The sequence below is a fragment of the Tasmannia lanceolata genome, unplaced genomic scaffold, assembly GCF_043159265.1.
Source record: "Tasmannia lanceolata isolate RefF3 unplaced genomic scaffold, GAP_Taslan_0.1 ptg000036l, whole genome shotgun sequence".
Lineage (NCBI taxonomy): Eukaryota > Viridiplantae > Streptophyta > Magnoliopsida > Canellales > Winteraceae > Tasmannia > Tasmannia lanceolata.
The window spans coordinates 3,595,134-3,620,969 of NW_027518713.1; the positions used below are offsets into that span (position 1 = coordinate 3,595,134).

Here is a 25,836-nt window from a genome sequence, read left to right on the forward strand (position 1 = left end):
AAGTTTCTAAAATAAGAAACTTTCTATTTTTTCAATCTCCATCCTTTATCAACTAAATCTAAGATTCAATACCATCCCATCCTCATCTCAAAACTTAGCTAAAAGCCCCATGACACCATCTCTAGGGTTTCTTATGTCTAAAAGCTGGATGTCTTATAAAGTTTCTAAAAAAAAAAAAACTTTCTATTTTTTCAACCTCCATCCATAATCAACTAAATATTAGATTCAATACCCTCTCATTCTCATCTCAAAAGTTGGCTAATAGCACGTTGACATCATTTCTTGGGTGTCTAAAAGATGGATGTTTTATAAAGGTTCTAAAATAAAAAACTTTCTATTTTTTAAATATTCATCCTTCATCAACTAAATATAAGATTCAATACCATCTCATTCGCATCCCCAAAACTTGGCTAAAAGATTGATATTTTATATAGTTTCTAAAACAAGAAACTCTCTATAAGGTTTCATATGTCTAAAAGATTGATGTTTTATGTGGTTTCTAAACTATGAAACTTTCAATTTTTCAATCTCCATCCGTCTAAAACTAAATCTAAAATTCAAAACCATATCATCCCGATCTCAAAACTTGGCTAAAAGCTACTTCACACCATCTCTAAGGTTTATTAAGTCTAAAAGATTGATATTTTGTAAAGTTTCTAAAATAAGAAACCTTCTACTTTTTCAATCTCCATCCTTCATCAACTAAATCGAAGATTCAATACCCTCTCATTCTCATCCCAAAACTTGGCTAAAAGTTCGTTGGTATTATCTCTAGGGTTTCCGATGTCTAAAAGACAGATGTTTTATACAGTTACTAAAATAAGAAACTTTTTTTTTTTTAATCTTCATCCTTCATCAACTAAATTTAAGATTCAATACCATCTCATCCTCATCTCAAAACTTGGCTAAAATCTACTTGACAACATCTCTAGTGTTTCGTATGTCTAAAAGATGGATGTCATACAAAGTTTCTAAAATAAGAAACTTTCTATTTTTTCAATCTTCATCCTTAATCATCTAAATCTAAGATTCAATCCCCTCTCATTCTCATCTCAAAAGTTGCCTAAAAGCTCGTTAACATCATCTCTAGGGTTTCCTATGTCTAAAAGATAGATGTTTTATAAAGTTTAGAAAATAAATAACTTTCAACGTTTTCAATCTCCATCCCTCATCAACTAAATCTAAGATTCAATACCATCTTATCCTCATCTCCAAACTTGGCTAAAAGCACATTTACACAATCTCTAGGGTTTACTAAGTCTAAAAGATTAATAGTTTATAAAGTTTCTAAAATAAGAAACTTTCTATTTTTTCATTCTCCATCCTTCATCAACTAAATCTAAGATTCAATACCCTCTCATTCTCATCTCCAAACTTGGCTAAAATCTTGTTGGTATTATCTCTAGGGCTTCCTATCTCTAAAAGACAGATGTTTTATAAAGTTTCTAAAATAATAAACTTTCTATTTTTTCAAACTCCAACCTTCATCAACTAAATCTAAGATTCAATACCATCTCATCCTCATCTCAAAACTTGGCTAAAATCTACACAACAACATCTCTAGGGTTTCGTATGTCTAAAAGATGGATGTCTTACTAAGCTTTCTAAAATAAGAAACCTTCTATTTTTTCAATCTCCATCCTTAATAAACTAAATCTAAGATTCAATCCTCTCTCATTCTCATCTCAAAAGTTGCCTAAAAGCTCGTTAACATCATCTCTAGGGTTTCTTATGCCTAAAAGATAGATGTTTTATAAAGTTTCTAAAATAAAAAACTTTCTATTTTTTCAATCTCTATCTCTTATCAACTAAATCTAAAATTCAATACCATCTCATCCTTATCTCCAAACTTGGCTAAAAGCACATTTACACCATCTCTAGGGTTTACTAAGTCTAAAAGATTAATAGTTTCTAAAGTTTCTAAAATAAGAAACTTTCAATATTTTTAATCTCCATCCTTCATCAATTAAATCTAAGATTCAATACCCTCACATTCTCATCCCAAAACTCGGTTAAAACCTCGTTGACATTATCTCTAGGGTTTCTTATGTCTAAAAGATAGATGCTTTATAATGTTTCTAAAATAAGAAACATTCTATTTTTTTCAATCTCTATCCATTATCAACTAAATCTAAGATACAAAACCATCATATCATCATCCCAAAACTAGGCTAAAAGCTCCTTCACACCACTTTAAGATCTCTTATATCTAAAAGATTATTTTTTTATAAAGTTTATAAAATAAGAAACTTTCTATTTTTCCAATCTCTATCATTTACCAATTAAATCTTAGAGTTTTATAAAGTTTCTAAAATAAGAAACCTTCTATTTTTTCAACCTCCATCATTTATAAACTAAATCAAAGATACCATCTCACCATAATCTCAAAACTTTGCTAAAAGCTCCTTGACACCATCTCTACGGGTTCCTATGTCTAAAAGATGGATGTCTTATAAAGTTTCTAAAATAAGAAACTTTTTATTTTTTTAGTCCACATCCTTCATAAACTAACTCTAAGATTCAATATCATTTAATCCTCATCTCGAAACTTAGCTAAAAGCTTCTTGATACCATCTCTAGGATTTCCTATGTCTAAAAGATGGATGTTTTATAAAGTTTCTAAAGTAAGAAACTTTTCTATTTTTTCGTTCTCCATCCTTCATCAACTAAATCTAAGATTTAATACCAACTCATCGTCATCTCGAAACTTGGCTAAAAGCCCCTTGACACAATCTCTAGGGTTTCCTATGTCTAAAAGATAGATGCTTTTTAAAGTTTCTAAAATAAGAACCTTTCTATTTTTTCAATCTCCATCTATGATCAACTAAATCTAAGATTCATTACCCTCTCATTCTCATCCCAAAACTTGGTTAAAACCACATTAACATCATCTCTAGGGTTTCCAATGTCTAAAAGATAGATGCTTTATAAAGTTTCTAAAATAAGAAACTTTCTATTTTTTCAATCTCCATCCATGATCAACTAAATCTAAGATTCAAAACCATCTTATCATAATCCCAAAACTAAGCTAGAAGCTCCTTCACACCATCTCTAGGGTCTCCTATGTCTAAAAGATTGTTGTTTTATAAAGTTTGTAAAATAAGAAACTTTCTAAATCTTAAACATAGATGTTTTATAAAGTTTCTAAAATTGAAGGCTTTCTATTTATTAAATATCCATCCTTCATCAACTAAATAAAAGATTCAATACCATCTCATTCTCATCCCAAAACTTCGCTAAAAGATTGATATTTTATATAGTTTCTAAAACAAGAAACACTCTATAGGGTTTCATATGTCTAAAAGATGAATGTTTTTTAAACTTTCTACAGTAACTAACTTTCTATTTTTTCAATCTCTATCCTTTATCAACTAAATCTAAGATTCAATACCATCTCATCCTCATCTCAAAACTTGGCTAAAAGCTCATTCACACCATCCCTAAGGTGTCCTTTGCTAAAAGATTGATGTCTTACAAAGTTTCTAAAATAAGAAACCATCTATTTTTTAAATCTATATTCTTCATCAACTAAATCAAAGATTCAATATCATATCATCATCATCTCAAAACTCGGCTAAAAGTTCCTTGACACCATATATAGCGTTTCCTATATCTAAAAGAATGATATTTTATAAAGTTTCTAAAATAAGAAACTTTCAATTTTTTCAATCTCCATCCTTTATCAACTAAATCTAAGATTCAATACCATCTCATCCTCATCTCAAAAATTAGCTAAAAGCCCCATGACACCATCTCTAGGGTTTCTATGTCTAAAAGCTGGATGTCTTACAAAGTTTCTAAAATAAAAAAACTTTCTATTTCTTCAATCTCCATCCTTAATCAACTAAATATAAAATTAATACCCTCTCATTCTCATCTTATAAGTTGGCTTATCGCACGTGGACATCATCTCTAGGGTTTCATGTCTTAAAGATGGATGTTTTATAAAGTTTCTAAAGTAAAAAACTTTCTTTTTTTTAAATATCGATCCTTCATCAACTAAATATAAGATTTAATATCATCTCATTCTCATCCCAAAACTTAGCTATAAGATTGATATTTTATAGAGTTTCTAATACAAGAAACTGTCTATAGGGTTTCATATGTCTAAAAGATTGATGTTTTATGTAATTTCTAAACTACGAAACTTTCAATTTCTCAATCTCCATCCGTCGTAAAGTAAATCTAAGATTCAAAACCATATCATCCTGCTCTCAAAACTTGGCTAAAAGCTCCTTGACACCATCTCTAAGGTTTATTAAGTCTAAAATATTGATATTTTGTAAAGTTTCTAAAATAAGAAACCTTCTACTTTTTCAATCTCCATCCTTCATCAACTAAATCTAAGATTCAATACCCACTCATTCTCATCTCAAAACTTTGCTAAAAGCTCGTCGGTATTATCTCTAGAGATTCCTATGTCTAAAAGACAGATGTTTTATAAAGTTTCTAAAATAAGAAACTTTCTATTTTTTCAATCTTAATCCTTCATCAACTGAATCTAAGATTCAATACGATCTCATCCTTATCCCAAAACTTGGCTAAAATCTACTTGACAACATCTCTAGGGTTTCGTATGTCTAAAAGATGGAAGTCTTACAAAGTTTCTAACATAAAAAACTTTCTATTTTTTCAATATCCATCCTTAATCAACTAAATCTAAGATTCAATCCCCTCTCATACTCATCTCAAAAGTTGGCTAAAAGCTCTTTAACATCATCTCTAGGGTTTCATGTGTCTAAAAGATAGATGTTTTATAAAGTTTCTAAAATAAAAAACTTTCTACTTTTTCAATCTCCATCCCTCTTCAACTAAATCTAAGATTTAATACCATCTTATCATCATCTCCAAACTTGCCTAAAAGCTCATTTACACCATCTCTAGGGTTTACTAAGTCTAAAAGATTAATATTTTATAAAATTTCTAAAGTAAGAAACTTTCTATTTTTTCAATCTACATCCTTCATCAACTAAATCTAATATTCAATACCCTCTCATTCTCTTCCCAAAACTTGACTAAAAGCCCGTTGGTATTATCTTTAGGGCTTCCTATGTCTAAAAGACAGATGTTTTATACACTTTCTAAAATAAGAAACTTTCTATTTTTTCAATCTCCATCATTCATCAACTAAATCTAAGATTCAATACCATCTCATTCTCATTTCCAAACTTAGCTAAAATCTACTTGACAACATCTCTAGGGTTTCGTACGTCTAAAAGATGGATGTCTTACAAAGTTTTCTAAAATAAGAAACTTTCTATTTTTTCAATCTCCATCCTTAATCAACTAAATCAAAGATTCAATCCCCTCTCATTCTTATCTCAAAAGTTGGCTAAAAGCTCGTTAACATCATCTCTAGGGTTTCCTATGCCTAAAAGATATTTTTTATAAAGTTTCAAAAATAAGAAACTTTCTATTCTTTCAATCTCCATCCCTTATCAACTAAATCTAAGATTCAATGCCATCTCATCCCCATCTCCAAACTTGGCTAAAAGCTCATTTACACCACCTATAGGGTCTACTAAGTCTAAAAGATTAATAGTTTATAAAGTTTGTAAAATAAGAAAATTTTTATTTTTTTAATCTCCATCCTTCATCAATTAAATATAAGATTCAATACCCTCACATTGTCATCCCAAAACTCGGTTAAAACCTCATTGACATTATCTCTAGGGTTTCTCATGTCTAAAAGATAGATGCTTTGTAACGTTTCTAAAATAAGAAACATTCTATTTTTTCAATCTCCATCCATTATCAACTAAATCTAAGATACAAAACCATCTTATCATCATCCCAAAATTAGGCTAAAAGCTCCTTCACACCATCTTCAAGATCTCTTATGTCTAAAAGATTATTATTTTATAAACTTTACAAAATAAGAAAATTTCTATTTTTCCAATCTCCATAATTTACCAACTAAATCTAAGAGTTTTATAAAGTTTCTAAAATAAGAAACTTTCTATTTTTTCAACCTCCATAATTTATAAACTAAATCTAAGATTTAATACCATCTCACCATAATCTCAAAACTTTGCTAAAAGCTCCTTGACACCATCTCTACGCGTTCCTAGGTCTAAAAGATGGATGTCTTATAAAGTTTCTAAAATAAGAAACTTTTTATTTTTTTAGTACACATCCTTCATAAACTAACTCTAAGATTCAATATCATCTAATCCTCATCTCAAAACTCAGCTAAAAGCTTCTTGACACCATCTCTAGGGTTTCCTATGTCTAAAATATGGATGTTTAATAAAGTTTCTAAAGTAAGAAACTTTTCTATTTTTTCGTTCTCCATCCTTCATCAAGTAAATCTAAGATTTAATACCAACTCATCGTCATCTCAAAACTTGGCTAAAAGCCCCTTGACACAATCTCTAGGGTTTCCTATGTCTAAAAGATAGATGTTTTATAAAGTTTCTAAAATAAGAAACTTTCTATTTTTTCAATCTTCATCTATGATCAACTAAATCTAAAATTCATTACCCTCTCATTCTCATCCCAAAACTTGGTTAAAACCTCGTTAACATCATCTCTAGGGTTTCCTATGTCTAAAAGATAGATGCTTTATAAAGTTTCTAAAATAAGAAACATTCTATTTTTTCAATCTCCATCCATGATCAACTAAATCTAAGATTCAAAACCATCTTATCGTAATCCCAAAACTAAGCTAGAAGCTCCTTCACACCATCTCTAGGGTCTCCTATGTCTAAAAGATTGTTGTTTTATAAAGTTTTTAAAATAAGAAACTTTCTATATTTTTAATCTCCATCCTTTATCAACTAAATCTAAGATTCAATACTATCTCATCCTAATCTCGAAACTTGGCTAAAAGCTCATTTACACAATTTCTAGGATTTCTTATGTTTAAAAGATTGATGTTTTATAAAGTTTCTAAAATAAAAAACTTCATATTTTTTCAATCTCCATCCCTTACAACTTAAATCTTAGATTTAATACCTTCTCACCCTAATCTCAAAACTTGGCTGTAACGTTTCTAAAATAAGAAATCTAAAACATAGATGCTTTAGTGTGAAGAACCGTAAAAGATAGATGCTTTATAACATTTCTAAAATAAGAAACATTCTATTTTTTCAATCTCCATCCATGATCAACTAAATTTAAGATATAAAACCATCTTCTCATCATCCCAAAACTAGGCTAAAAGCTCCTTCACACCATCTCTAAGATCTCGTATGTCTAAAAGATGATTATTTTATAAAGTTCATAAAATAAGAAACTTTCTATTTTTTCAATTTCCGCCTTTTATCAACTAAATCTAAGAGTTTTATAAAGTTTCTATAATAAGAAACTTTCTATTTTTTCAACCTCCATCCTTTATAAACTAAATCTAAGATTTAATACCATCTCACCATAATCTCGAAACTTTGCTAAATCTTAGATCTAATACCTTCTCACCCTAATCTCAAAACTTGGCTAAAAGCTCATTGACACCTTCTCTAGTGTTTACTAAATCTTAAACATAGACGTTTTATAAAGTTTCTAAAATTGAAGACTTCCTATTTATTAAATATCCATCCTTCATCAACTAAATATAAGATTCAATACCAGCTCATTCTCATCCCAGAACTTCGCTAAAAGATTGATATTTTATATAGTTTCTAAAACAAGAAACTCTCTATAGGGTTTCTTATGTCTAAAAGATGAATGTTTTTTGAACTTTCTACAATAACTAACTTTCTATTTTTTCAATCTCTATCATTTATCAACTTAATCTAAGATTCAATACCATCTCATCCTCATCTCAAAACTTGGCTAAAAGCTCCTTCACACCATCCTTAAGGTTTCCTTTGCTAAAAGATTGATGTCTTACAAAGTTTCTAAAATAAAAAACCATTTATTTTTTAAATCTCTATTCTTCATCAACTAAATCAAAGATTCAATATCATCTCATCATCATCTCAAAACTTGGCTAAAAGTTCCTTGACACCATATATAGCGTTTCCTCTGTCTAAAAGATGGATGTTTTATAATGTTTCTAAAATAAGAAACTTTCTATTTTTTAAATCTCCATCATTTATCAACTAAATCTAAGATTCAATACCATCTCATCCTCATCTCAAAAATTAGCTAAAAGCCCCATGACACCATCTCTAGAGTTTCTATGTCTAAAAGCTGGATGTCTTACAAAGTTTCTAAAATAAAAAACTTTCTATTTCTTCAATCTCTATCCTTAATCAACTAAATATAAAATTCAATACCCTCTCATTCTCATCTCAAAAGTTGGCTAATCGCACGTGGACATCATCTCTTGGGTTTCATATGTCTTAAAGATGGATGTTTTATAAAGTTTCTAAAATAAAAAACTTTCTATTTTTTAAATATCCATCCTTCATCAACTAAATATAAGATTCAATACCATCTCATTCTCATCCCAAAACTTGGCTAAAAGATTGATATTTTATATAGTTTCTAAAACAACAAACTGTCTATAGGGTTTCATATGTCTAAAAGATTGATGTTTTATGTAGTTTCTAAACTATGAAACTTTCAATTTTTCAATCTCCATCCGTCGTAAACTAAATCTAAGATTCAAAACCATATCATCCTTATCTCAAAACTTAGCTAAAAGCTCCTTGACACCATCTCTAAGGTTTATTAAGTCTAAAATATTGATAGTTTGTAAAGTTTCTAAAATAAGAAACCTGTAAAGTTTCTAAAATAAGAAACCTTCTACTTTTTCATTTTCCATCCTTCATCAACTAAATCTAAGATTCAATAGCCTCTCATTCTCATCCCAAAACTTGGCTAAAAGCTCGTCGGTATTATCTCTAGAGCTTCCTATGTCTAAAAGATAGATGTTTTATAAAGTTTCTAAAATAAGAAACTTTCTATTTTTTCAATCTTAATCCTTCATCAATTGAATCTAAGATTCAATACGATCTCATCCTTATCCCAAAACTTGGCTAAAATCTACTTGACAACATCTCTAGGGTTTCGTATGTCTAAAAGATGGAAGTCTTACAAAGTTTCTAAAATAAAAAACTTTCTATTTTTTCAATCTCCATCCTTAATCAACTAAATCTAAGATTCAATCCCCTCTCATACTCATCTCAAAAGTTGGCTAAAAGCTCTTTAACATCATCTCTAGGGTTTCCTGTGTCTAAAAGATAGATGTTTTATAAAGTTTCTAAAATAAAAAACTTTCTACTTTTTCAATCTCCATTCCTCTTCAACTAAATCTAAGATTTAATACCATCTTATCCTCATCTCCAAACTTGCCTAAAAGCACATTTACATCATCTCTAGGGTTTACTAAGTCTAAAAGATTAATAGTTTATAATGTTTCTAAAGTAAGAAACTTTCTATTTTTTCAATCTCCATCCTTCATCAACTAAATCTAATATTCAATACCCTCTCATTCTCTTCCCAAAACTTGACTAAAAGCTCGTTGGTATTATCTCTAGGGCTTCCTATGTCTAAAAGACAGATGTTATATAAACTTTCTAAAATAAGAAACTTTCTATTTTTTCAATCTCCATCCTTCATCAACAAAATCTAAGATTCAATACCATCTCATCCTCATTTCCAAACTTGGCTAAAATCTACTTGACAAAATCTCTAAGGTTTCGTATGTCTAAAAGATGGATGTCTTACAAAGTTTTCTAAAATAAGAAACTTTCTATTTTTGCAAACTCCATCCTTAATCAACTAAATCAAAGATTCAATCCCCTCTCATTCTCATCTCAAAAGTTGGCTAAAAGCTCGTTAACATCATCTCTAGGGTTTTCCATGCCTAAAAGATATTTTTTATAAAGTTTCTAAAATAAAAAACTTTCTATTTTTTCAATCTCCATCCCTTATTAACTAAATCTAAGATTCAATGCCATCTCATCCTCATCTCCAAACTTGGCTAAAAGCTCATTTACACCATCTCTAGGGGCTACTAAGTCTAAAAGATTAATAGTTTATATGTCTAAGATCGCTTATGTGTAAAAGATGATTATTTTATAAAGTTTAGAAAATAAGAAAGTTTCTATTTTTTCAATCTCCATCATTTATCAACTAAATCTAAGAGTTTTATAAAGTTTCTACACTAAAAAACTTTCTATTTTTTCAACCTCCATCCTATATAAACTAAATCTAAAATTTAATACCATCCCACCATAATCTCAAAACTTTGCTAAAAGCTCCTTGACACCATCTCTACGGGTTCATATGTCTAAAAGATGGATGTCTTATAAAGTTTATAAAATAAGAAATTTTTTATTTTTTTAGTCCACATCCTTCATAAACTAACTCTAAGATTCAATATCATCTAATCCTCATCTGAAAACTCAGCTAAAAGTTCCTTGACACCATCTCTAGGGTTTCGTATGTCTAAAAGATGGATGGTTTATAAAGTTTCTAAAGTAAGAAACTTTTCTATTTTTTTGATCTCCATCCTTCATCAACTAAATCTAAGATTTGATACCAACTCATCCTCATCTCGAAACTTGGCTAAAAGCCCCTTGACACAATCTCTAGGGTATCCTATGTCTAAAAGATAGATGCTTTATAAAGTTTATAAAATAAGAAACTTTCTATTTTTTCAATCTCCATCTATGATCAATTAAATCTAAGATTCAAAACCATCTTATCATAATCCCAAAACTAAGCTAGAAGCTCCTTCACACCATCTCTATGGTCTCTTATGTCTAAAAGATTGTTGTTTTATAAAGTTTTTAAAATAAGAAACTTTCTATATTTTTAATCTCCATCCTTTATCAACTAAATCTAAGATTCAATACTATCTCATCCTAATCTCAAAACTTTGCTAAAAGCTCATTGACACAATTTCTAGGATTTCTTATGTTTAAAAGATTGATGTTTTATAAAGTTTCTAAAATAAGAAACTTCTTATTTTTCAATCTCCATCCTTTACAACCATAATCTTAGAATTAATACCTTCTCACCCTAATCTCAAAACTTGGCTAAAAGCTCATTGACACCTTCTCTAGGATTTACTATGTCAAAATTTTTTTTTTTTTATAAAGTTTCTAAAATAAGAAACGTTCTATTTTTTTAATCTCTATTCATCATCATCTAAATCAAAGATTCAATATCATCTCATATACATCTAAAAACATGGCTAGAAGCTCCTTCACACCGTCTCTAAGGTCTCTTACGTCTAAAAGATGGATGTTTTATAAAGTTTCTAAAATAAGAAACTTTCTATTTTTTCAATTTTCATCCTTCACAAAGTAGATCTAAGATTCAATACCATCTCATCCTTATCTCAAAACTTATACTAACTCCTTCACCCCATCTCTATGGTTTCCGATGTCTAAAAGATGGATGTCTTTTAAAGTTTCTAAAATAAGATACTTTTGATTTTTTCTATCTCCATCCTTCATCAACTAAATCAAAGATTCAATATCATCTCATCATCATCTCAAAACTTAGCTAAAAGCCCTTTGACACCATCTCTAGAGTTTCTTATGTCTAAAAGATGGATGTTCTACAAAGTTCCTAAAATAAGAAACTTTCTATTTTTCAATCTCGATCCTTCACCAACTAAATCTACGATTCAATACCAACTCATCCTTATCCCAAAACTTGGCTAAAAGCACCTTGACACTATTTCTAGGGTTTTCTATGTCTAAAAGATGGATGTTTTATAAAGTTTCTAAAATATGAAACTTTCTAATTTTTCAATCTCCATCATTCATAAACTAAATCTAAGATTCAATACCCTCGTATTCTCATCCCAAAATTTAGCTTAAAACTCGTTGAAGTCATTACTAGGGTTTCTTATGTCTAAAAGATGGATGTTTTACAAAGTTTCTAAAATAATAAACTTTCCATATTTTCAATCTCCATCCTTAATCAAATAAATATTAGATTCAATATTATCACATCCTCATCCCGAAACACGGCTAAAAGCTCCTAGACACCGTCTCTAGGTTATCCTATGTCTAAAAGAATGATGTTTTATAAAGTTTCTAAAATAAGAAACTTTCTGTTTCAATCACCATCCTCTATCAACTAAAAATAAGATTTAATACCCTCTCATTCTCATCCCAAAACTTGGTTAAAAGTTCGTTGATATCATCTCTAGGATTTCCTATGTCTAAAAGATTGATATTTTATAAAGTTTATATAATATGAAACTTTTTATTTTTTCAATCTCCATCCTTGTTCAAATAAATCAATGATTGAATACCATCTAATCCTCATCTCAAAACTTAGCTAAAAGTTCTTTCACACCATTTATGAGGTTTTACATGTCTAAAAGATTGATGTTTTATAAAGTTTTTAAAATAAAAAACATTTCATTTTACAATCTCCATCCTTGATCAACTAAATCTAAAATTCAAAACCATCTAATCCTCATCTCAAAACATAGCTAAAAGCTCGTTGACACCATCTATTGGGTTTCCTATGTCTAAAAGCTGGAAGTTTTATAAAGTTTATAAAGTAAGAAACTTTCTATTTTTGAATCTCAATCCTTCACCAACAAAATCTACGATTCAATACCCTCTCATCATCTTTAGGGTCTCTTATGTGTAAAAGATGGATGTTTTATAAAGTATCTAAAATAACAAAATTTCTATTTTTTCAATCTCCATCCTTTATCAACTAAATCTAAGATCCAATACCCTCTCATCCTAATCTCAATACTTGGCAAAAAGCTCCTCGACTCTATCATTAGAGGGTTCCTTTGTCTAAAAGAGAGATGTCTTACAAAGTTTTTAAAATAAGAAACTTTCTATTTTTTAGTCTATATCCTTCATCAACTAAATCAAAGATTCAGTATCACCTCATCCTCATATAAAAAATTAGCTAAAAGCACCTTGACACCTTCTATAGGGTTTCTTATGTCTAAAAGATGGATGTTTTATAAAGTTTCTAAAATAAGAAACTTTCTATTTTTTCAATCTTCATCATTTATCAACTAAATCTAAGATTCAATACAATCTCATCCTCATCTCAAAACTGAGCAAAAAGCTCCTTCACGCCATCTCTAGAGTTTCCTATGTCTAAAAGATGGATGTATTATAAAGTTTCTAAAATAAGGAACTTTCAATTTTTTCAATCTCTATCCTTTCTCAACTAAACCAAAGATTCAATATCATCTCATCATCATTCAAAACTTAGTTAAAAGCTCCTTGACACCATTTCTAGGATTTCCTATGTCTAAAAAACAGATGTTTTATAAAGTTTCTAAAATAAGGAACTTTCTATTTTTCAATCTCTAGCATTCACCAACTAAATCTGCGATTCAATACCATCTCATCCTCATCCTAAAACTTGGCTAAAAGCACCTTGACACCATCTCTAGGGTTTCTTATGTCAAAAAGATTGATGTTTTAGAAAGTTTCTAAAATAAGAAACTTCTAATTTTTCAATCTCCATCCTTCATCAACTAAATCTACGATTCAGTACCCTCTACTTCTCATCCAAAAACTTGGCTTAAAGCTCGTTGACATCATCTCTAGGGTTTCCTATATCTAAAAGATGTATGTTTTACAAAGTTTCTAAAATAAGAAACTTTCTATTCTTTCAATATCCATCCTAAATCAACTAAATCTAAGATTCAATATTTTCTCATTCTCATCCCAAAACTTGGCTAAAAGCTCGTTGACAACATCTCTAGGGTTTCCTATGTCTAAAAGAATGATGTTTTATAAAGTTTTCATAATAAGTAACTTTCTATTTTTTCCATGTCCATCCTTTATCAAGTAAATCTAAGATCCAATACGATCTCATCCTCAGCTCAAAACTTGGCTAAAAGCTCATTGACACCATCTCTAGGGTTTTCTATGTCTAAAAGATGGATTTTTATAAATTTTGAATCTCCTTACTTAATGAACTAAATCTATGATTCAATACCCTCTCATTCTTATCCCAAAACTTGGCTAAAAGCTCGTTGACATATTCTATAGGGTTTCCTTTGTCTAAAAGATAGATGTTTTATAAAGTTTCTAAAATAAGGAACTTTCCATTTTTAGAATTCCCATCCTTCATCAACTAAATCTAAGATTCTGTATCATCTCATCGTTATCCCAAAACATGGTTAAAAGCTCCTTCACACCGTGTCTAGGGTCACTTATCTCTAAACGTTTGATGTTTTATAAAGTTTCTAAAATAAGAAACTTTCTATTTTTTCAATCTTCATCCTTTATCAACTAAGTATAAGATTCAATACCATCTCATCCTCATCTTTAAACTTGGCTAAAAGCTCATTCACACCATCTGTAGGACTTCCTATGTCTAAAAGATTGATGTCTTATGCAGTTTCTAAAATATGAAACTATTTTTTTTCAATCTCCATCCTTCATCAACTAAATCTAAGATTCAATATCATCTCATCAGCATCTCAAAACTTAGCTAAAAGCTCATTGACACAATCTCCAGGGTTTCCTATGTATAAAAGATTGATGTTTTCTAAAGTTTCTAAAATTAGAAACTTTCTATTTTTTCAATCTCCATCCTTCTTCATATAAATCAAAAATTAAATACCATCTAATCCTCATCTCAAAACTTAGCTAAAAGCTCATTCACACCATTTATAGGGTTTCCTAAGTCTTAAAGATTGATGTTTTATAAAGTTTCTAAAATAAGAAACTTTCAATTTTACCATCTCCATCCTTGATCAACTAAATATAAGATTCAATAACATTTAATCTTTATCTAAAAAACAGGGCTAAAAGCTCGTTGTCCCCATCTATAAAGTTTCCTATGTCTAAAAGATGGGTGTTTTATTAAGTTTTTAAAATAAGAAACTTTTTATTTTTTAATGTCTATCCTTCACCATCTAAATCTATGATTCAATACCATCTCATCCTCATCCCAAAACTTGGCTCAAATCACATTGACACCATCTTTAGGGTTTCCTATGTCCAAATGACATATGTTTTTGAAAGTTTCAAAAATAAGAAACTTTCAATTTTTTTAATCTCCATCCTTCATCAACTAAATCTATGATTCAGTACCCTCTCATGCTCATCCCAAAACTTGGCTAAAAGCTTGTTGACATCTTCTCTAGGGTTCCTATAACTAAAAGACAGATGTTTTATAAAATCTCAAAAATAATAAACTTTCTATTTTTTCAATCTCCATCCTTCATCAACTAAATCTAAGATTCAAGATCATTTCATCCTCACCCCAAAACATAGTTTAAAGCTCTTTAACAGCGTCTCTAGGGTCTCTTATGTGTAAAAGATGGATGTTTTATAAAGTATCTAAAATAACAAACTGTCTATTTTTTCAATCTTCATCATTTATCAACTAAATCTAAGATTCAATACCCTCTCATCCTCATCTCAAAACTTGGCTAAAAGCTCCTTGACACCATCTCTAGGGGTTCTTATGTCCAAAAGATTGATGTCATATAAAGTTTCTAAAATATTCAACTTTCTATTTTAGTCTCTATCCTTCATCAACTAATTCTAAGATTTAATATCATCTCATACTCATCTCAAAACTTAGCTAAAAGCCTTCTGACACCATCTCTAGGGTTTCCTATGTCTAAAAGATGGATGTTTTATAAAGTTTCTAAAATAAGAAACTTTCTATTTTTCAATCTCTACCTTTCATCAACCAAATCTAAGATTGAATACCATCTCATCCTCATCTCAAAACTAAGCTAAAAGCTCATTCACACCATCTTTAGGGTTCACTAAGTCTAAACGAATGATATCTTATAACGTTTCTAGAATAAGAAGTTTTCTATGTTTCCAATCTTCATCCCTCATCAACTAAATCTAAGATTCAACACCCTCTCATTCTCATCTCAAATCTTGGTTAAAACCTCGTTGACATCATCTTTAGGGTTTCCTTTGTCTAAAAGATAGATATTTTATAAAGTTTCTAAAATAAGAGACTTTCTATTTTTTCAATCTCCATCCATGATAACCTAAACCTAAGATTCAAAACTATTTTGTCAACATCCCAAAACTACGCTAAAAGCTCCTTCACACCATCTCTAGGGTCACCTTTTTCTAAAAGATGGTTGTTTTGTAAAGTTTATAAAATAAGAAACTTTCTATTTTTTCAATCTCCATCCTTCATCTAAATCTAAGATTTAATACCATCTCATCCTCATCTCAAAACTTGGCTAAAAAGCCCATTGACACCATTTCTATGATTTTGATAGTTTAAAAGATGGATATTTTATAAAGTTTCTAAAGTAAGAAACTTTCTAGTTTTTCAATCTCCATCCTTTATAACCTAAATCTAAGATTTAATATCATCTCACCCTAATCTCAAAACTTGGCTAAAAGCTCCTTCACACCATCTCTAGGGTTTACTAAGTCTAAAAAATTAATATTTTATAAAGTTCCTAAAAAAAGAAACTTTCTAGTTTTTCAATCTCCATCCTTTATAACCGAAATCTAAGATTTAATACCATCTCACCCTAATCTCAAAACTTGCTTAAAAGCTACTTGACACCATCCCTAGGGTTTACTAACTCTAAAAAATTAATGTTTTATAAAGTTTCTAAAATAAGAAACTTTCTATTTTTTCAAACTCCATCCTTAATCAACTAAATATAAGATTCAATATCACCTCATCCTTATCCGAAAACTTGGTTAAAAGCACCTTGACTCTATCTATAGGGTTTCCTATAGATAAAAGATTGATGTTTTATAAAGTTCATAAAATAAGAAGCTTTCTAATTTTTCAATCTTCATCCTTTAATCAACTAAATGTAAGATTCAATACCCTCATATGCTCATCCCAAAACACGCCTTAAAGCTCGTTGATATCATCACTAGGGTTTCTTATTTCTAAATAATAGACGTTTTACAAATTTTCTAAAATAAGAAACTTTCTATTTTTCAATCTCCATCATTTATCAACTAAATCTAAGATTCAATACCATTTCATTCTCATCCCAAAACTTGGCTTAAAGCACCTTGACTCCATCTCTAGGGTTTCCTATGTCTAAAAGACTGATGTTTTTTAAAGTTCCTAAAATAAGAAGCATTCTAATTTTTCAATCTCCAACCTTCATCAACTAAATCTAAGATTCAATACCCTCATATGCTCATCCCAAAACATGGCTTAAAGCTCGTTGACATCATCACTAGGGTTTCTTATTTCTAAATGATGGATGTTTAACAATGCTTCTAAAATAAGAAACTTTCTATTTTTTTAATCTCCATCCTTTATCAACTAAATATAAGATTCAATACCATCTCAGCCTAATCTTAAAACTTGGCTAACAGCTCCTTCACACCATCTCTAGGGTTTCTTATGTCTAAAAGATAGTTGTTTTATATAGTTTCTAAAGTAAGAAACTTTCTTTTTTTTCAATCTCCATCCTAGTTCAAATAAATCAAAGATTCAATTCCATCTAATCCTCATCTCAAGACTCAGCTGAAAGCTCTTTGACACTATTTATGAGATTTCCTATGTCTAAAAGATTGATGTTTTATAAAGTTACTAAAATAAGAAACTTTCCATTTTACAATCTCCATCCTTGATCAACTAAATCAAAAATTCAATACCATCTAATCATCATCTCAAAACTAGGCTAAAAGCACGTTGACACCATCTATTGGGTTTCCTATGTCTAAAAGGTGGATGTTTTATAAAGTTTATAAAATAAGAAACTTCCTATTTTTCAATCTCAATCCTTCACAAACAAAATCTACGAGTCAATATCATCTCATCCTCATCCCAAAAATTGGCTCAAAGCACCGTGAAACCATCTCTAAGGTTTACTAAGTCTAAAAGATTGATGTTTTATAAAGTTTCTGGAATAAGAAACTTTCTATTTTTTCATTCTCCATCATTCATCAATTAAATCTAAGATTCAGTACACTCTCATTGTCATCCTAAAACTTGGTTAAAATCTCGTTGATATCATCCCTAAGGTTTCTTATGTCTAAAAGATAGACGTTTTATAATGTTTCTAAAATAAGAAACTTTCTATTTTTTCAATCTTCATCATTTATCAACTAAATCTACGATTCAGTAGCATTTCATCCTCATCTCAAAACTGAGCTAAAAGCTCCTTCACCCAATCTCTAGAGTTTCCTATGTCTAAAAGATTGATGTCTTATAAAGTTTCTAAAATAAGCTATTTTTTCAATCTCCATCCTTCATCAACTAAATCAAAGATTCAATATCATCTCATCCAAATCTCAAAACTTAGCTAAAACCTCCTTCACACCATATCTAGGGTTTCCTATGTCTAAAAGACGGATGTTTTATAAAGTTTCTAAAAAAATAACCTTTCTATTTTTCAATCTCCATCTTTCACCAACTAAATCTACGATTCAATACCAACTCATGCTCATTCTAAAACTTCGCTAAAAGCACCTTGATGCCATCTATAGGGTTTCCTATGTCTAAAAGATTGATATTTTAGAAAGTTTCTAAAATAAGAAACTTTCTAATTTTTCAATCTCCATCCTTTATAAACTAAATCTAAGATTCAATATCATCACATCCTCATCTATCAACTAAATCTAAGATTCAACACCCTCTCATCCTCATCTCAAAACTTGGCTAAAAGCTCCTTAATACCATCTCTAGGGGTTCTTATGCCTAAAAGATTGATGTCTTATAAAGTTATTAAAATAAGAAATTTTCTCTTTTTTTAGTCTCCATCCTTAATCAACTAAATCTAAGATTCAATATCATCTCATCCTCATCTCAAAACTTTGCTAAAAGCTCCTTCACACCATCTCTAGAATTTACTATGTCTAAAAGACGGATGTTTTATAAAGTTTCTAAAATAAGAAACTTTCAATTTTTTCAATCTCCATCTTTCATCAACGAAATCGAAGATTCAAGACCATCCCATCCTCATCTCAAAACTTGGCTTAAAGCTCCTTGACACCATCTCTAGGGTTTACTTTGTCTAGAAGACTGATGTTTTATAAAGTTTCTAGAGTAAGAAACTTTCTATTTTTTCAATCTCAATCCTTCATCAACTGAATCTAAGATTCAATTCCCTCTCATTCTCATCTAAAAACTTGGTTAAATCCTCGTCGACATCATCTTTAGGGTTTCCTATGTCTAAAAGATAGAAGTTTTATAAAGTTTTTATAATAAGAAACTTTCTATTTTTTGAATCCCCATCCATGATCAACTAAATCTAACATTCAAAACCATCTTATCATCATCCCAAACTAGGCTAAAAGCGCCTCCACACGTTCTCTAGTGTCTCATATGTCAAAAGGATAGATGTTTTATAAAGTTTTTTAAATGAGAAACTTTCTATTTTTCAATCTTCATCATTTATCAACTAAATCTAAGATTCAATAACATCTCATCCTAATCTCAAAACTTAGCTAAAAGCTTCATGACCCCATCTCTAGGGTTTCCTATGTCTAAAAGATGGATGTGTTATAAAGTTTCTAAAATAAGAAACTTTCTATTTTTTCAATCTCCATCCTTCATCAACTAAATCAAAGATTCAATATCATCTCATCTTAATCTGAAAACTTAGCTATTAGCACCTTCACACCTTCTCTAGGGTTTCCTATGCTAAAAAGTTGGATGTTTTATAAAATTTCTTGAATAAGAAACTTTATATTTTTCAATCTCCATCCTTCACCAACTAAATCTACGATTCAATACAATCAACTCATCCCAATACTTGGCTAAAAGCACCTTGACACCATCTCTAGGATTTTCTATGTCTAAAAGATGGATGTTTTATAAATTTCTTAAAATAAGAAACTTTCTAATTTTTCAATCTCCATCCTTCATCAACTAAATCTAAGAATCAATACCCTCTTATTCTCATCCCAAAAGATGGCTTAAAGCTCGATGACATCATCACTAGGGTTTCTAATTTCTAAACGATGAATGTTTTACCAAGTTTCTAAAATAAGAAACGTTCTATTTTTTCAATCTTCATCCTTTATCAACAAAATCTAAGATTCAATACCACCTCAGCCTCATCTCAAAACTTGGTTAAAAGCTTCTTGACACCATCTCTAGGGTTTTCTATTTCTAAAAGATTGGTGTCTTATAAAGTTTTTAAAATGAGAAACATTTTTTTTTCAGTCTCCATCCTTGTTCAAATAAATCAAAGATTCAATACCATCTAATCCACATATCAAAACTTAGCTAAAAGCTCCTTCACACCATTTATGAGGTTTTCTATTTTTGATGTTTTATAAAGTTTCTAACAGAAGAAATTTTTTATTTTACAATTGCCATTCTTGATCAACTAAATCTAAAATCTAATACCATCTAATCCTCATCTCAAAATTTGGCTAAAAGCTCGTTGCCACCATTTATTTGGTTTCCTATGTCTAAAAGATGGATGTTTTATAAAGTTTATAAAATAAGAAACTTTCTAATTTTCAATCTCAATCCTTCACCAACAAAATCTACGATTCAATACCATCCCATCCTTATCCCAAAACTTGGCTAAAAGCACCTTGGCACTATCTTTAAGGTTTCTTATGTCTAAGAGATTGTTGTTTTATAAAGTTTCTAAAATAAGAAACTTTCTAATTTTCAATCTCCATCCGTCATCAACTAAATCTGAGATTCAATACTCTCTCATTCTCATCCCAAAACTTGGCTAAAAGCTCCTTCACACCGTCTCTAGGGTCTCATATGTAAAAAAGTTGGTTGTTTTAAAAGTTTCTAAAATAAGAAACTTTCTATTTTTTCAATCTCCATCCTTCATCAACTAAATCAAAGATTCAATATCATCTCATCCTCATCCCAAAATTTTGCTAAAAGCTCCATGACACCATCTCTAGGGTTTCCTCTATAAAAAAGATGGATGTTTTATAAAGTTCATAAAATAAGAAACTTTATATTTTTCAATCTCCGTCCTTCACCAACTAAATCTACGATTCAATTCGATCTCATCATCATCCCAAAACTTGGCTAAAAGCACCTTGACACCATCTCTAGGATTTCCTATGTCTAAAACATGGATGTTTTATAAGTTTCTAAAATAAGAAACTTTCTACTTTTTCAATCTCCACCCTCCATCAACAAAATCAAATATTCAATACCATCTCATCCTCATCTCAAAACTTAGCTAAAAGCACATTGACACCATCTGTATGGTTTCTTATGTCTAAAAGATGGATGTTTTATAAAGTTTCTAAAATAAGAAATTTTCTATTTTTTCAATCTTCATAATTTCTCAACTAAATCTAAGATTTAATATAATCTCATCCTCATCTCAAAACTAGGTGTGGACCCCGACCCCGAGAGGACAGTGAACGAGGGACGTGAGATCCCCCTCTCAATCCTCTGAGACCTTCAGAAATGTGAAAGAGAGCTCTGCCAAGGAACTCTCGAAATGATGCCACTCACAGCATGGGTGGCGATATAAATGAGATACCCCTCGATTCAAGGACTAGCCCGGAACCAAGATGTACCTATAACAAAGAAGAGTCGCCATCCAAGGAAATGGGCCCTAGATCCCATGAAATACTCTGTTGCAACGGATAACCAGAGATGCAAAGGTCCGTGCCTGGTGACGAATGAGGAAGATCTGAAGAGCACCCCCAATTCGCCCAAGTACAAGTACTTGGTCTCTTATGCCATTTTTAATTAACTTTGAAGAGTCTTGGGCAAAAATCATGTGAAATGGAAACAATCATCCCCGAGAAAACGTCTATCTAAGCATGCATGACCCGGGAATGGGCGAAGAAAATGAACATCCAAATCCTAACTCATCACATCTAAGAAAGCAGTAAACAACCACATGCAGAGCTATAACTAAACAGACAATGATAGATATAATAAGATAAGGAAAGCAGTAAAGATCTATATCTAGACAGATAATCAAGATAAGACGAATGGACAGACGCTATAGCTAAGCAATCAAAGGAGTAAAATAAATACACTAGCATGCGAGCCTATGCAAGAGATAAGACTAAGAAAATGGCAATCGATCGCACGCTAGAAGAACAAACAAACAAACTAGAATGCATAAGAAATTTCAGATAAGCACCCAGCAAGCTAAAAGGTGCAAGAAAAGAAAGAAATCAGGAAATCAACGGTATGCGAGAACCAAAAACTGCCAGGAAAAAGAAAATGGAACACACGATAGGCTCAGAGGGCGATTCAAAAGGAATCAAGCCCAGCGATTCTAATCTGCTGAAGATCGGACAAGTCTCGCGATCGTCAGGACCTATCGTTGGGCTCAGCGATGACAATCCCTGTGAAGGGACCACGCTACGTCATCGCCCGTCCCAAAACTCGATAAAACGTCGGAAAACCGATGAAAACGGGAAAATCGCGATCGAAATTGAAAATGGAATGAAAAGGGGACTCCGAGTGACCTGGCGATCATCATCCTTGCCCATTTTTGTTTTTGTTTTGAAATGCTTGAAAACGTTTGAAAAATGTTTATTAAAAAGGTTTGACTGAACTTGGGTGGACCCAAGCTACCTACGTACCCTGTGGAAGGGATCAAGCCAACGTAGTTCGAAACAGCTTTTCGAAAAATGTTTTTGATGTTTTTGACGATTTTTGTTGTCTTTGGATTTTTACTATTTGATTTTTATGTGTTTTTGTTTATCTCTTTGGTTGAAAGGGGTTTTGGCTCAGGAGGTTTCCGTCCGTTGTAGCCTAAACCCGAGAGAAGGTGTTCCCAAAATCGATGGAATCCCGAAACTCGAAAAGGATCACGAGGAACGTGCAAAGAATAATCCCGAAAAGAAAGGAAACCCCTCAAATCCTGCGAAGACCCTAAGATGGGGGAAAACGATAGGAAGGGCAAGGGGTTGGCTCAAGAAACATTCCGTCATCGCCTTGACTGAGAGAGAAAGTTCCCTAAAAATCGATGGAATCCCAGAAACCGAAGGGGATCTCAAGGAACGCGAAGAAAGTAGTTCCAAGAAGAAGACAAGGTGGAACCCCTGAATCCCATAAGAAATGATGACATCAGAAAGAAGGGAAAACCCCTATACCCTGTAAGAATCCCAAGAAGGGAAAGAGGATGTGAAGGGCAAAGGGTTGGCTCAAGAATCATTCCGTCATCTCCTGGGGCATGTAGAACGTGAATGAAAAGGCTACAATAAGTTTTTCCATAGATTACATCATGATCAAGTGGAGAGACAACACGGACAGAGATGTAATTCGACAATTTCTTCTTTTGCCAAGTATAAGAGATATTCCAACAAACATAGTAAGTATTCTCGTTTAGAATACATTGACTGAGATACCCGGTATAAATGAAGGTGGCAAGTCTTGAGACACTAGTAATTAAAATTCCATGATTGACATTAGAGCAAGAACTAGACAAGTGGAACCCAAAACAAGACAAATGAGCCGTAAGCATTCTGACAGGGGGCAAATGAGCTTAGTGCTCTTATTGAACGAGGTAATTCTAACTGAGTTTGGCGCACTCCCCAAAACAAGGTATATCCACCGAATCATACAAATATCAACCTCCTATACCTTGGGGAAACAACATTAACACAACCATGTTTCGAAAATTATGTTATTAGCATTCTCGTCTTGATATTAACATTACCGAGGTTTAATATGACTTGGTGCAATTATCAAAATATTGTGATGCAAAATCTAGCTCTGAAAAGGATTAGGCAATTACCTGATATATCTGCCTTGTCATGTGTTATTGACCACATATTCACCATTGCAGTTGTGCCTGCAGGAATGAAATTCTTTCCAATGTGAGTGTCATGGATTGCAAGCCGGGCCCATGAAAGAAGGGGACCAGGTGGATGCATCCTAAGGGATTCCTTCACTATGGATTGAAGATAAGGGAGGTTTGCTATATCAGAATCAGATACGGGTCGGGACTCTCCCACAACAGCATCAATTTCAGATTGGGCTTTGGACTGAATATCTGGGTGTAGGACCATTCTTGCTAGAATCCACTCCAGGAGGATAGCTGATGTATCAGTACCTCGGAAAATCATCTCCCAAAGAACAGCAATCATATCAGAATCACTGAGCTTATCATCCTCCAAGCCAAGCAAAATATCAACAAAAACACCTTTTCCATCCTCACCCAAAAACCCATCAACTCTCTTCTTCCTATGTTCATCTATAATCCTCCCAACAAAAACATTCACCCTCCCAACCACACTCCTACACCTCCTCCTCACTCCTTGCAAATCCAACCAACCCATCAATGGAAAATGATCACTCCAATTAAAAGTCCCAAGCAAATCATACCCTTCTCTAACCATCCCCTCCAATTCAAACCCTTCACCATCTCTCCCAAAATCATAACACTTCCCAAAAACACTCATCATCACATTATTCAAAGACCCACAATGAAAAATCCTCTTCACCTCAACCTCCCCTCTCTTTCCCATCAAAACCCCAATCTCATCAACCATTTTACCCCCAATTTCAATCCGAAATGCCTCGAAACCGGCGATTCTCTTCGGACTAAACAAATGGGCAGCTGAAATTCTCCTCAAATTCCTCCAATACACACCATAAGTAGCAAAACCCATGGCCCTATGAAAGAGCAATTCATAAGCCTTAACAGGCCGGTCCGCGAAAGCCGAACTGTTTCAAATCTCTTTCGCAGTTTCAGGATGGCTTCAAATTACAAATCGAGTTAACCCAACAGAGAAGGCCATAAGATGAACAGCATCAATGGTGGTAGCAATTTTGGCGAGGGTCCGATGGGCGAAAGAACTAGATAAATCAAAGAGAAGGCCCACAAATGGGAGACCTGATGGGCCGAGAATCGCAGTACGGCCTCGGGCTTTGGCAAGAGCCCAAGCAAGCCCACCAGGAGTGAAACAGAGGAAAAACATAGCACCAAAAAACAGAGACAAGGCTAAGAATTCAAACCCAAATACTGTTTTTGGGAGAAAGGGGAGAATGAAAGTGGAATCCATATCAGAAGACAATGTAAAACTAGAAACTGCTTTTTTTCTAGTGAAATGGGTATTTGGGTAGTTAGAAAACAGAGAGAAATTATGGTTTTCTGATGAGGATTTGTGTATGAATGGGCTGATTCAATCTGGGTGATTCTGGGAACGATTCTTTAGCGCGTTTTTGATGATTTGGTGGTTGTTAGAAGAAGGATTTTGGAGAGAGGAATGGGTTTTTAGTGAAGAAGAAAAGTGGTTTTGGTGTAGGTGAGAGGCACGGGAGAGGAAGGCGCGGGAGAGGAAGAGGTCGGAGAAGGTCATGGGTTTTCAAAGATAAAAAAAAATGAAATGGGTTTGGGTGGCCGGCGGTGGCTAGAGGTGGTGGTGTAGAGGTGGTGATGGGTTACATAGATGGTGGTTTGAGAAGAGGGTGAAGAAGATGAAGTGGGTTTCTATGGAGGAGGGTTCGATGGTGGCCCCCATTCTTACCGGATTCCGGTTTGGAAGGTCTGAGAAGACAACCGAAATGGATTTGAGAATGAGGATGGGGGTTGATGGCGGCTTGGATTTTTGCCGGATTCCGGCTAGGATGGCCTGAGAAGACGGTGGTTCCTTCTTCTCCTCTCTCTCTCTCTTTCTCTCTCTCTCACTCTCTCTCTCTCTCTCTCTCTCTGCAGAAAATCCTCTTCTCTCTGATTTTCTCTTGGTGGCTGCCCCTATCCGGCTCCCCTGTTGGGAGAAGCCCACATGAGGAACCCCTCCCCCCTTTCTGCAAACCCTAATTCAGGGCTTTTATTAGCAAAAGGGTGTGTCAATTTCCACACATCCTCATTTTGATAGTCACACTCTTGTTTGGTCTTTTCCTCTTTACTTAATCACATATGAGAATTGGTATTGGCACCTCTTCGCTGGATATCTCACCGCCCCTTGCTGAAAATTTACAGGCACGCTCTTGAGAATGGTAACAACCTTTTGGGCAACATTCTTGTGTACAAACGGACAATGCGAGTCAGTAAAAATATCAAAGTGAAGTTGCGGGTAAGAATTGGAGCTTAGGGATGTAAACGAAGGAGTGTTAATATCAAAGCTCGGA

General features: G+C 32.2%; 1 pseudogene; it reads right to left on the bottom strand.

Annotated features, from left to right (window-relative positions):
• Window positions 1–22,753: 22,753 nt before the first annotated feature.
• LOC143859693 (cytochrome P450 78A5 pseudogene) lies at window positions 22,754–24,767 on the bottom strand (annotated as a pseudogene).
• Between the last annotated feature and the right edge of the window lie 1,069 nt (window positions 24,768–25,836).